This window comes from Sorex fumeus, unplaced genomic scaffold, assembly GCF_029834395.1.
Source record: "Sorex fumeus unplaced genomic scaffold, SorFum_2.1 ptg000100l, whole genome shotgun sequence".
In the NCBI taxonomy this organism is placed as follows: Eukaryota; Metazoa; Chordata; class Mammalia; order Eulipotyphla; family Soricidae; genus Sorex; species Sorex fumeus.
This window is the reverse complement of record NW_026606157.1, coordinates 5,072,464-5,087,049: the sequence shown is the minus strand read 5'-3', so window position 1 is coordinate 5,087,049 and position 14,586 is coordinate 5,072,464.

Sequence of the window (14,586 nt, the reverse complement as noted above, 5' to 3'; positions counted from 1 at the left end):
TACAAAACGCTACTTCAGGAAATAAAAGAGGACATGAGGAAATGGAAAGATATCCCCTGCTCATGGGTCGGGAGACTTAACATTGTCAAAATGGCAATACTACCGAAAGCATTGTATAAATTCAATGCAATCCCTATAAGGATACCCATGACATTCTTCAAAGAAATGGAGCAAACACTCTTGAAATTTATATGGAACAATAAGTCCCCACGAATAGCTAAAGCAATTCTTGGGAAAAAGAAAATGGGAGGAATCAACCTCCCGAACTTCAAACTGTACTACAAAGCAGTAATAATTAAAACAGCATGGTACTGGAACAAAGGCAGAACTGCAGACCAATGGAACAGGGTTGAATACACTGACATCTCTCCTCAATCATATGCTCATCTAATCTTTGATAAAGGTGCAAGTAATGTGAAGTGGAGTAAGGAAAGCCTCTTTAATAAATTGTGTTGGCATCACTGGATGGCTACTTGCAAAAAAATAGGCTCAGAACTCTGCCTAACACCATGTACAAAAGTAAGATCAAAATGGATTAAAGACCTCAACATCAGACCAGAAACCATAAGGTACATTGAAGATAAAGTTGGCAAAACCCTCCATGACATTGAAGCTAATGGTATCTTCAAAGATGCCATGCCACTGGCCGAGCAAGTGAAAACAGAGATAGATAAATGGGACTATCTTAAACTAAGAAGCTTCTGCACCTCCAAAGAAACAGTGACCAAAATACAAAGACAGTCTACAGAATGGGAAAGGATATTCACCGAATACACATCTGACAAGGGGTTGATATCCAGGATATACAAAATACTGGTTAAACTCCACAAGAAGAAAACATCCAACCCCATCCAAAAATGGGGCAATGAAATGAACAGAAACTTTCTCAAAGAAGAAATCCGAATGGCAAAAAAGCACATGAGAAAATGCTCTACATCATTAATCATCAGGGAGATGCAGATCAAAACCACAATGAGATACCATCTCACACCTCAGAGACTGGCCCAAATTCAAAAGAACAAAAGCAACCGATGCTGGCGTGGATGTGGTGAGAAAGGGACACTCCTTCACTGTTGGTGGGAATGTCCACTGGTTCAGCCCTTCTGGAAAACAGTATGGACGATTCTCAAAAAATTAGAAATTGAGCTCCCATTTGACCCAGCAATACCACTCTTGGGAATATATCCCAGAGAGGCAAAAATGTATAGTCGAAGTGACATCTGCACTTGTTTGTTCATTGCAGCCCTCTTTACAATAGCCAGAAACTGGAAGAAACCTGAATGCCCAAGAACAGATGACTGGTTAAAGAAACTTTGGTACATCTACACAATGGAGTACTATGTAGCTCTTAGAAAAGATGAAGTCATGAAATTTACATACAAGTGGTACAATATGGAAAGTATCATGCTAAGCGAAATGAGTCAGAAAGAGAGGGATAGACATAGAAAGATTGCATTCATCTGGGGGATATAAAGTAACAAAGTATGAGATTAATACCCAAGAATAGCTGAGATCAGCACCAGGAGGATTACTCCATAACTTAGAGGCCAGCCGGGTATCCTAGAGGAAAGGGCTATTCAGATAGAGAAAGGAGCACCAAATAAAGGATGTTTGGAGGATCCTCCCAGGAGGGGAGATGCATGTCGAAAGTAGACTATGGACTGAACATGTTTGCCACTCAATGCCTCTTTTGCAGACCACAACACCCAAAAGGAGAGAGAGAACACAGGGGATTGCCCTGCCACAGAGACGGGGGGATGGGGGGATGGGGGTGGGAGGGATATTATCCATGGTGGTGGAAAATGGGCACTGGTGGAGGGATGGGTATCTGATCATTGTATAATTGAAACCAAAGCACAAAAATTTGTAAATCTACAACTTTAAAAAAATAAAATAAAATAAAGGGAAAAAAAAAATCACTTAACTTCCAGTTAGTCGTCGATTTGCTCGAGCGGGCGCCAGTAACGTCTCCATTTGTCCCTGTCGCGTGCTAGTGTAGCCCAATGGCATCTGTTCGCTCCGGGAACATGAAGGGCCTCAAACCGATCGTTCATGATCTTGACGAAGAAGTCTGACCATCTGGTAGGTGGACGGCCACGTGGTCTTTTGACATCCCGTGGAATCCAGTCAGTAACAGTGCTAGTCCAGCGGTTGTCTTTAAATCTCATTACGTGACCAGCCCATCTGATTTTTGACACCTTGGCAAATGAGACAGCGTCCCTGATTCTTGATCGTCGACAGATGTCAGAACTCCGGATTCTTTCTCTCATTTGAGTGAAACGTGATATTCCAAGCATAGCTCTTTCTATACTTCTTTGGGAGACCTGAATAGCGTTCTCATCTTGTTTGCGTAGGGCCCAGGTCTCTGAGGCATATGTTAATACAGGAAGAACAGTGGAATCAAACAGATGTGCCCGGAGCTGGAGGTTCTTCATCCTCTTAGCTATTTCTTCGACGTTCTTGAAGGCATTCTAAGCCGCTCTCTTCCTCCTGCGCAGCTCGGGTGCCAGGTCATTTGTCATGTTGACCTCTCGACCTAGGTACACATAGCTGTTGCATTCGGAGATGGTCATTTCGTTGAGAGTGAATGGGGCGTCAGGAACAAGGCTGTTTCTCATAAACATTGTCTTCGTAAGATTCAGCTGTAGTCCTACCTTTCCACACTCACAGTCAAAGTCGGCCAGCATTTGTGCCACTTGGCTGATGTTTGGTGTTATTAAAACAATGTCATCAGCAAAGCAGAGGTGGTGTAGTTGCCGACCATCTATCTTCACTCCCATTCCTTCCCATTCCAGTCGTCGCATGATGTTCTCGAGGGTGCCACTGAAGAGTTTCGGTGAAATGGTATCACCCTGCCGCACCCCTCTCTTGACATCAACGATCACTTCTTTGTAGAATGGTGAGATCCTGGTAGTGAATCCGCAATACAGCTCACGGAGGATCCTGATGTATTGGACTTGAATGCCCTGATTGGCTAGGGCTTCAGTGACTGCTTCCGTCTCAACAGAATCAAAGGCCTTCTTTAAATCAATGAACGTTAAACAGAGCGGCATCTTGAACTCCCGAGAAACCTCAATGAGCTTGGTTATCGTGTGGATATGGTCGATGGTGCTGAATCCTTTGCGGAACCTGGCTTGCTCACATGGTTGTCCTACATCTAGTGTTCTGCCAATCCTATTTAGGATGACTCGAGTGAACAACTTGTAGATGACAAACAATAGGCAGATCGGGTGATAGTTGCCAATGTCATGGATGTCTCCCTTCTTGAACAGTAGTATGGTCCTGCTGGTTTTCCATTGGGACGGAACCTTGCATTCAGACAGGTAGCGAGTGAAGAGCCGAGCCAGTGTATTGATGAGTACTGACGGCAGGTTCTTCAGGTGCTCAGGTCTGACCTTGTCTAGGCAGGGTGCTGTTTGTTTCTTTACCGACGAAATGGCGTGTCGGATTTTGGAAGGGAGAACGTTGGGAATGACATATCCATCCTGTGGAATTTGGTATGTCGGCAAGTGGACATGGCTATCGAAGAGATTTGAGTAGAAGTCATGGATAATCTTCTCCATTGCCATTCTGGAGGATGTGATGGATCCATCAGGACGTCGGAGGGCAGTCATCTTGGTCTTATAGTTGGCGAAGGACAGGCGGGCGTTACGAATACTTTTCCCGGCTTCTGCCACATCTACCAGTACTTCTGCTCTTCTCTCTTTGAGGTCTTCCTTGATCGCATCTCTGTACTGCTTTGCAAGCTCGGACGTTAGCTTGCCGTTGCCTGAGGCATGCGCCAAACCATGCTGGCGAATTAGCTCAAGAGTTTTCGAAGATAGGCGATTTTTTGTGGCTATCTCTCTCTTGGCGTTCCTCGCACATTCATGGAGGTGCTGAACCAGTCCATCATATTCCTCGTCAATGTTGTCAACAATGGTATCTTCCCATGTTGCCGCAATAATGCCAAAGACTTCCCAGTTGGTGGTCATTCTGGGAGTTCTCTTTTTGAACTTTGCAGCCCTTTCTCCCCGCTCTGTGAAGTAGAATTTTGCACGAGGGAGACGGTGGTCCAATCTCGTTTGAAATTTCGGGACAACAGCGACATCAGTCAGGCAAAACTGTCGATTGAATATGATGTGGTCTATTTCATTGTGGAATCGTCCACTGGGAGACTCCCATGTCCATCGTTTAGATTCTGCCTTCTGGAACTGTGAGTTACCATGAATGGTCTTGGTCGATATGATGAACTCAGACAGTCTCTCACCCTGTTCGTTCCATTCTAGGCCATGGGTCCCAATGTGAAGTTCTTCAGCTGATCTTCTCGGTCCTATCTTGGCATTAAAATTACCCACAATGATCTTGTAGAAGGTGTGGTCTTCTTTATAGAACTTCTCTAGCTCCATGTAGAACTTCTCTATTTCTCTTTCATCATAATGAGATGTTGGTGCGTAGACAATGAAGATAGAAACTGCAGGCAGTGAGCCACATCTATTCAAATGTAAACGTCCGATTCGGTTTGTTAGGCATTCGAATGAATCAATGCTCTTGGCCAAGTTTGTGTTGACAGGGACACCGACGCCTCCAACACCTCTTTTATCGCATGTTCCGAGGAAAAATTCTTCTCCAGAGAATGGAATATCACCTAACACAATCTTTTCAGATGATAGTTTTGTCAGATTTGTTTTTTAAAGAGCCTTGATGCTTAAATGGTACGAATTAGAATTTATAAAACCAGCATCACATCTCAAAACATACATATCTTTTAGACAAATGGGGCTATCTTAAACTAAGAAGCTACTGCACCTCAAAAGAAACAGCGACCAAAATACAAAGACAGTCCACAGAATGGAAAAGGATATTCGCCAAATACACATCCGACAAGGGGTTGATATCAAGGATATACAAAGTACTGGTTGAACTTCACAAGAAGAAAACATCTAACCCTATCAGAAAATGGGGCGACGAAATGAACAGAAACTTCATCAAAGATGAAATCCGAATGGCTAAAAGACACATGAGAAAATGCTCTACATCACTAATCATCAGGGAGATACAAATCAAAACAACAATGAGATATCATTTCACACCACAGAGACTGGCCCACATCCAAAAGAACAAAAGCAACCGGTGCTGGCATGGATGTGGTGAGAAAGGGACCCTCCTTCACTGCTGGTGGGAATGTTGACTGGTTCAGCCCTTCTGGAAAACAGTATGGACGATTCTCAAAAAGCTGAAAATTGAGCTCCCATTTGACCCAGCAATTCCACTCCTGGGAATATACCCCGGACAGGCAAAAAAGTATAGTTGAAGCGACATCTGCAGTTGTCTGTTCATTGCAGCACTGTTTACAATAGCTAGAATCTGGAAAAAACCTGAGTGCCCAAGAACAGATGACTGGTTAAAGAAGCTTTGGTACATCTACACAATGGAATACTATGTAGATGTCAGAAAGGATGAAGTCATGAAATTTACATACAAGTGGTAGTATATAGAAAGTATCATGCTAAGTGAAATGAGTCAGAAAGAAAGGGATAGACATTGAAATATTGCATTCACCTGGGGAACATAAAGTAACAAAATAGGAGACTAACACCCAAGAATAGCCGAGATAAGTACCAGGAGGATTACTCCATGGCTTTGAGGACAGCCGCACATGCTAAGGAAAAAGGCAGTTCAGATAGAGAAGGGAGTACCAAATAAAGGGTGTTGGGAGGTTCCTCTCAGGATGGGAAATGCGTGATGAGAGTAGACTATAGTCCGAACAGGATTGCCACTCAATGTCTCTTTTGCAAACCACAGCACTCAAAAGGAGAGAGGTAACAAAAGGGAATGCCCTGCCACAGTGGTAGGGTGGGATGGGGGGATGGGGGGTAGGAGGGATACTGGGATCAATGGTGGTGGAGAATGGGCACTGGTGGAGGAATGGGTACTCGATCATTGCATAACTGAAACCCAAGCACAAAAATTTGTAAGTCTACAACTGTACCTCATGGTGTTTCGCTAATAAAAATTCAAAAAAAAAATACAGATCTTCATCCTCCAATTCCTCTTCCAGGAACATATGCTTCAGACGCAAACAAACAGAAAAAGGCTTCCACAAAATTCTACCTGGGGAATGCTCAGAAAGCTGCCATTAAGCTACTTTTTCCACGTTCATTCTAGAAGGGGACAGTTCAAGATGTTGACTTTGGAAGATCCTCCCAGGAATCCACAAATCCGTAGCTTTGTAACAGATCAAGTAGAGCCAAGAATCACTCACTCACAGACAGGCAGTCAGGTGAGGGGAGCCCAGAGGCAGAAAGTCTCACTGCAGGACCCCAGAGAGCCCCATGGCCACCTTCCGTGGGGTTTCCCAGGCACTGAGCTCCTCCCGCAGGGGGCCAGTATCCCCAGAAGGGCCCCAGCCCCAGAGAATGAACAGCACTGGGCAGAGGCTTTCCACAAGGTCAGGTTTGAAAGGAAATGAGCCTCAGACCCAGAAAAACCAGAGTCTGCGCTACAGGACACCCACGTGAACTTGCTTTTCTGAAACTGGGTGCAAAGGGTTTGTTTAAAAAGTGCCTCTTTATTTGGTGCTCCCTTCTCCATCTCCCAGGATGAGAGACGCATGCTGAAAGTAGACTATAGACCGAACATGAGTGCCACTCAATGTCTCTTTTGCAAACTACAGCACTCAAAAGAAGAGAGAGCCACAGAGGCTGGGTGGGATGGGAGAGATGGGGGGTGGGAGGGATACTGGGATTCATGGTGGTGGGAAATGGGCACTGGTGGAGGGATGGGTATTCGATCATTGTATTGTTGGGATCGGGAGTTCCCTGGCCCTGGGAGGCGCGGAGAGACCAGATAGACACAATTCCTGCAGGAGTAAAAACGGGGTTTATTTAGACCAGCATGCTGGGGCTCCGCAGCATACCCCAAAAACAGGCAGTGGCTGAGAGCCCCGAACTTCTTCAAAGGGGATCTTATATAGGCCTTCACTGGCCGTTACAGCAAAGCCCGCGCATTTCATAGCCAATAGATTTGTAACAGCATATACTTTCTTAACCAATCCATTTAAAAGTACCTCACTCCTTAGCCTATAGATTCAAAGATCAGCATTTACGTACATCGATTGTCAGCACAAGCAAGGTTATAGCTGGAATCATTAAGCCTTAGGTAATCTCCCTTGACCATCCTCGTTTTGTGTTACCCAAGTCTGCAGGGTGCTTTAGTGAGACAATACATTCCAGGAAAGGGCAATTTCCCCCAACCACCAGCATCCTGAGTTAGCCTTTACCCAAATCTGCAGGGTGCTTTACTGAGACAATACATTTCAGGGACAGTAAATACACCTGAATCTTGTAGAAAGAAGTTATGCCCTGTTCACTTTGCAAGTCCCCTCTCCCCCAGGTGCAAAGCAGCCAAGCAGTTTTACAGAAAGCAATGTTGCAAGTTAGCTAAAGTACACAAAAATTTGATGCCCTAATATGGATTCTTTCAGTATAGCTGAAACCCAAGCACAAAAATTTGTAAGTCTACAACTGTACCTCGTGGTGTTTCACTAATAAAAATTTAAAGAATAAATAAATAAATAAATAGTGTCTCTTGGGGCTGGAGTGATAGCACAATGGGTAGGGCATTTGCCTTGCACATGGCTGATCCCAGTTCTATTCCCAGCATCCCATATGGTCCCCCGAGCACCACCAGGAGTAATTCCTGAGAGCACTGCCAGGAGGAAGCCCCGTGCATTGCTGGGTGTTGTGTAAACACACAAAAAATAAAAAGGGCCGGCGGTCAGGCCGTTTCCCCACTCCACGGAGGTCGATGGGGATGGTCAGGCGAAGGAAGGAAACGAGGGCAAGCTGGTCGGTCATAGCAGCCCTTTATTACATGGAAGAGATGTATGTCATGGAGGCCTCAGGAATCCTCAAGCACGTGCACCTTTGTTCTCTCAGCTCCTGTCCTCAGCCCCATCTTCCCAGGTTCTCTGCTGCACGTGTCCCCCCAGAGAGCCCTGAAATCTCCCTTATATAGATCATAGTACCTCTAAAGGGCGCAATATAGTGATGTCATCAAAAGGAGTTACAGAAAGAACATTGAGGCCAGGCCGCAAGCATACATTGTTTCTTTACATCAGCAGGCCAGTAATCCTGGCCTCACCTTTTTACAAGCTACAAGCACTTAGATTAGCACAACAAAGACCAGACTGCTAGAGCTTGGAATCTAAATCTCCAAAATCAGCCAGCCTGGAGCCAGGCATCTACATTCCAAAGATCAGGCCTGGCTTAGCACCTGGGATCTGTATACGTAAGGCCAGCTAGGTTCCTGTGAGATAAGAGAAACTACCTCAATATACTGAAATCATTTACTGAAGGCAGTTTGAAGGGGAGAAAGCAGTCTCATCCAAGCTAGTCAGGACACACAGGAAAACTGCTTCTAGGACGTGTTTCTCCTCTCCTTGTCCAACCAACATATAAGCATACATAATATTAATCATTTTGTATGGACACAGTAAGAAATACTTTGAGCTTATAGAATTGCTCTCCTAGAGCCATCTCGATCTCAGACTGCAGTGCTCAGGCCAGATATCTTTCCTATTCCTAGTGATGTAGGCAGGTAGATAGGGAAAGGCTCTCTGCAATGAAACAAAGTCTCATAGAAGAAGAATTCTAGGACCAACCCACCCTGTGGAGACAGAGAATAAGGACTTGATAAGACCATCCCCAGACCCTGAAGATATGGGCCTCCTCCCCATGAAATTCCTCCTTTCCGAGAACCCCCTTTCAATCCGGTTGACTCCAGCGACCCAGCCCCAAGGAGATTCCAGGACATTCCAAGTCAGATGATTCTCGAACCCCTTTTCAATCCGGTTAACTCCAGCAACCCAGCCCCAAGGAGATTCCAGGGCATTCCAAGTCAGATGATTCTCGAACCCCCTTTCAATCCGGTTGACTCCAGCGACCCAGCCCCAAGGAGATTCCAGAACATTCCGAGTCAGAAGGATCTATAAGAACCAGCTCGAGAGCCCACTTGGCGCTCTCTCCACCCTCGGAGAAGCCCGCGTTCCCTCTGGACGCGTTACTCTCTCTCTCTTACTCTCCATTCCCCCACTTATCTGCTTATCCCTTTCTCTCCCTCTCCAAAAGCCTCCAAATAAAAGCTGTTACTTCACTGCTCGTCTACTCCTGAAATTCTTTTCTGCGAGCGAGACAAGAACCCCAGAAACCTCGGGTAAGGCTTGGGACTGGTCTCTCCTTTCCTGCAAAGAGCAAATTCTCGCCCTAGCTTGAGTCCGTGGCTCCCCGAGCAATCGGGTGGCGGGGATTAACTCCCGTGCCGAGAAGATCAAGCAGACTTCAGGTGTGGCTTGACGGCCACCTTGTGGGGCTGGCGGGGCTTAGGCCCGTGCCGAGCAGGTGCTCACTGCAGACTTTACCGGTCCTAGCCTACCCAGGGTCCCGGGTGGCAGAGGCGGGTGGGGAGAGAGTGACCGTCTTTCTCCTCCCCACTTCACATAAGTCACCCGTGGGGCCAACCGACATCACTAGCAGCAGGGTCCTAGTCTCGTCGTTACTTTTGGATCATGACAGCATTTGCCTATGATCAAACTCTTAACTTATAGTTAAGAATCGTGGCACCTTGGCCTGGCCCATCGCGATGCCAGGGTAGCACATAACTTACCGGCTTGCCCTGGTTCCATCCAGTCCCACGTCGGGACCCTGCCCTTGGGGTGCTAGGAAGTGAGAGCAACTGAGGCTTAAGTTGAGAAGGCAGATGCCCAGGAGTGAATAATATTCAAAGCCAATTAATTCCTAAGTTATAAAGCATAATATTAATTAATTGTCTTCCTGTATCTATACAAAAGGACATTGCATTAAAGTAAACTGCTCAAAAGACATAAGGAGAGGAGAAAGGCAATATTAACTTACAGTACAGCTTCAGTGTCTAAGCAGGATGAGACCTTACAAATTGGTTGGGGAAGAGAGCATAGAAGAGGTTACAGACAGACAAAGTAATGGGAGTGACTCGGGAGCACTGTGATGGGTGCAACCTGACAAACCTAAGCTCCGTATACTCCAACAGGGTGTGACCCAAAAGAGAGGGAAAAAAGTGTCTTGGGGCTGGAGCGATAGTACAGTGGGGTAGGGTGTTTACCTTGCATGCGGCCGACTTGAGTTCAATTCCCAGCTTCCCATATGGTCTCCGAGCAGCGCCAGAAGTAATTCCTGAGCACAAAGCCAGAAATAACCCCAGTGCATTGCTGGGTGTGACCCAAAAAGCAATAAATAAATAATTAAAAGTGCCTCTTGCACCCACCAGCAAGTCCTAAGACATCTGCTTGAAGAAGGAGTTTACTGGGATATTCTCCTGGCACTGAGGGGCTGTAGACCCCATTTTTGAGCTCTCACTCGACCTGGTTGAGCTCACTTGCAGCCCTACCAAAGTTCTCGCTACACCCCAACTCCGGTCCCAGTCTCATGAAAGCCAGATGACATGAGCAGTGTTAGGGCGCGGATCGTGATCTCCCTTTAACGACAAAGAGACTCCAGAGACTGCAAACAGCAAGCAAGGTTTATTGTAAGGCTGGCTAGCCAGGGTCAAGCTGCCTACACAGACACGCAGGTCAGTTAGGTGAGGCAAGACCCCGAACTTCTTCAAAGGAGATCTTATATAGGCCTTCACTGGCCGTTACAGCAAAGCCCGCGCATTTCATAGCCAATAGATTTGTAACAACATATGCTTTCTTAACCAATCCAATTAAGGGTACATCACTTCTTAGCCTATAGTTTAAAGATCAGCATTTTGTGTCGGTGCTTAGGAACTGACAGGTTTTTAAGGCAGTCCTGGGTCTTGCAACATGGGTCTTATGAGAGACATCCGGTTATCTGGTCTGACCCCCACCCTTCGAGTACCTGTATCTGAATTCCTTGGTCAGGGGCAGAAAAAACAGTTATTTTGCAGTGCAGGCTCCTATAAAGCGGATCTGAAAAAGCTTATCTAGACCTGTTCCTTGAAAAACAAGTTATTTTGCAATGCAGGTTCCTATTAAGCTAAGCTAAATTAATTCTGGTGGTGGTCCATTTTGGGCCTGTCCCTTACAAGCAGCCTCTGGAATACTTGACTCTGAATAATGAGCACCCCCACTCCCCACCTCCACTGACATAGAGACAAGTAGGTTTTTGACAATGGATTCACAGGACCCCAGAGCTTCCAATATGCCCCAAGCTGGGGGTACAGTGAGAGCCCCCACCTTTGGTGGCACCTATCAAGAATCATTCAGGCTGGTTTGAATGGTTCCAGAGACAACCATGAGCTAGTAGGGTAAGGTTTAGCGATAAGGGTCATCACCTCCACAAGGCAATTACTTCAAGACTGCCTCTCCATATTCATCAAAACAGCTGAGAGTGAAGCAAAATTGAGGAGACACCAGAGCATATTCCAAACAAGGAAAAATATCCTCAGGAAAAAATTACCCTAAGTGAAACAGAAATAGGCAAGCTGCCTGATAAGGAATTCAAAGTCATGGTCATAAAGGAGTTCACCAAACTTGAGAGAGTGGAGAATCCCAGACAGATACATGTTACACGGCTGGAAATACAAAAATACAATAGAGGGGCCCACAGCAGTTTGAAGCAAAGAAATGGGATAATTGAGTTAGAAAAATGAAGCAAAAGCAGTCACTTATATACAACAGAAAAGTGAAAAAAATGTATTGTAGTTCAGGTAAGAGGATTACCATTGTGTTCAGGTTTATAATATTGATTTACAAAGTTACTGCATCTCATCACCACCTAAGCACCCATGATCTTCCATTATCATTCCTATGCCACCTCTGGTCCCACCAACCCCCACTTCCACCTTCCCACCATCTTTGTTGATTGGCAGTTATGGTTTGGATACATGCAGTTACCCCCTGGGGCACCACCATCCATGTGTTCCAGATGCTCAGTTTATGTTCAGTAGCACTTCTAGTTAACCCATTGATCCCCCTTTCTCATTCCCTCCATAGCTGACCCCCTCAGATCTGTATTGCAGTGTTTAATATTTATTACAGATCAATATTGCCCATACCCTCATTGTTTCTCTATATATCACTGATGAGTGAGATCATCCTGTATATTTTCTTCTGCTTATTTTAATCAGCAAGATACCTTCCAATTCTATCCAAGTTTCCCTGAACTGTGTGATTTTATTTTTCCTGATAGCTGCATATTTCACTGTGTATATTTACCAGAACTTCTTTATCTTAACCTAGATATTGTACTAAAAGCTACAATGATTATAGGTGAATATATATCTTCTCTAAAAGCAAACAAACTCCAAGGATCTCTGAAACTTGAAAAACTTTCAAGAGAAATTAATATTAGCATCATTGGGGTCGTAGAAAGAAAACAAACCAAAAATACTTATTTGCATATATTTTGACCCAAAACTTCCCTAATCTCAAGAAGGAAGCAGATATGAGGTAAGGAAACCCAGAGTGTTCCAAGTAAGAGGAATCTAAAGAGATTCTATCAGCAGCTTTATCAATAGCAAGTTAAAGGCCAGAAGAGAGGGACACTGCACATCTGCTGATAGGGAAAGAAGAAAGACATGTTGCACTGGCTTTTCCTTTTCATATGCCCCCACATTTCCCAGCCCAAATCCACTTTGCTCAGACTGAATAATCCCTATGGACAAATCACCCAGGTTCCCTCCAGGGATGATTCCAGCTGGGCTGTGCCGAGAAGAGCAGCAGGAAAGCAGAATAGGAAGGGAGGGAGAAGGGACAGGGTCAGGTTGCTTGTCACCCATCATTCTTTTGTGTTTATGTCCACTTCGGACTGAAGTTGCTGGTAAAAACAAATATCCCCTTTTCTGGGACTCGACCTTTACTGCCTCTAGTAACAATTGTTCCAAGACTCCCCACATCTCCCTGGTAGGGAGTGGATGGTTCCATCCCACACTAGTGTTAGTGTCCCAAGAGACTCAGCCTGTCTTTTGGCTCCTGTAACCTTCCCTGCACTTATGACAGAAATCATCCCTTCCTTGAAGTCTCTTTAATAGAACCATCTGAGAAAAATTCTGTTTTTCCATGGATCCTAACTATGAAGGAGAGACTACGAAGGGAGGTCTATGTTAACTCAGAAAAATAGAATCATATAGATGTGAAAACCCTGTCAGTGTTTATGTTTGAGTCATGAGATTGCGAGTTATTCATTTTCACCTTTATTCAGAGATATGGAAGAGACAACTTTTATTCCAATTCTACTTCTTAGAATATCATAGTATGTCTATAGAATACAATTTTTTAAAAAATTAAACCATGGATATTAGTTTGGATAAATAACAGTAACCAGCTCCATAGAGAAGTAAAAAGAATTTTCCAGAATCGAATGTGTTCTTGGTAGATACTAGCTGTGAGTTTGTTACAATAAGAGCAACAAGCACATTCCAAAGCATCAAGAGACACAGTCCCTCTTTTGACATTAAATGAAATTTTAATTCCTCTTTGGCACTATTCACAGTCAGAGTTGAGTGTCATTTGTTTAGTTGGTCCTATATCCCATCTGTGACTCACAGGATTCATTCCAACATGCCTCCCCACATCCCAGACAATTCTGGGTGACTTAGAAATTGGCACTCTCCAACCCCCAAAAGGCCAACTGCTTAAATGGAAATTTTTCCCCCCACTCTTGTCATCAAAAAATGAGCGACTGGATAACATAATAAAAGATTCATAATAAAATGAAAAAGTTAACGTGGATTCTTCCAAGCTGAAGGTCTGAAAAGAGCCAACACCAGGGAAATGTCCAAAGCCAGACAGGTCCTTCGGAGGTCACTCCTTCAGCCTAAAGACAATCACGGAAGCTTTGCAAAAACGATGCTTGTTCCCATTCAAACAAACCAAACGCTATTGAATTTCATTTCCCTTCAGAGATGTACTTTGGTCTCGTCAATGGCTGCAGATATGTACTCTGGTCTCTCAATGGCTGATGGGTGAGGAAATACTTTTGCCCACAGAGTGTTTTTGGTTCACTGACAATTGTTTTCTCCAGAAGCAGAATGTTCCCACGATGTGCATGATTTCAAACAGTCATTCTGGGGTCCTGCATCTCTGTTCACTTCCCTATTTAAAGCTCTGGCCCTCTTCCCATCCACCATATTGCTGCTCATCATGTGTCCACATTGTATTGCCCCCCCCCACGCCCAACATCTCTGAAGTTCCACTGATCATCAAAATTGAGTCACATCATTGTTTTACTTTTTAATGTGCGCCCTGGTTCTTACAGCCCTTTTATATCTAATATTCTGAAATGGATATATTAGAGAGAATTGAATTTCCTCTGTTTTATCACCCAAACTCCACCCAGCTGTAGGACACCAGCTCTTGCACTCCGCCCTTCACACTTGATTTAATCCACTACCTTGGGGAACGTCTCATCACAAAAAAAAGAAAAGTTCTAAGTTCCCTCTGGGCTAATTTTAAATAAATCTACCAGGGAAAAAGTAAAATCAGCTTCCACTCTTGTAATTTGCAATGAGTAAAGATGAAATACTTGAAAATCTCCACCATAGTTTGCCCTGCAGTTTCCCTATTTAAAAACATCAGAAAACAGCTAAGTTAGTGTACCTAGGAAA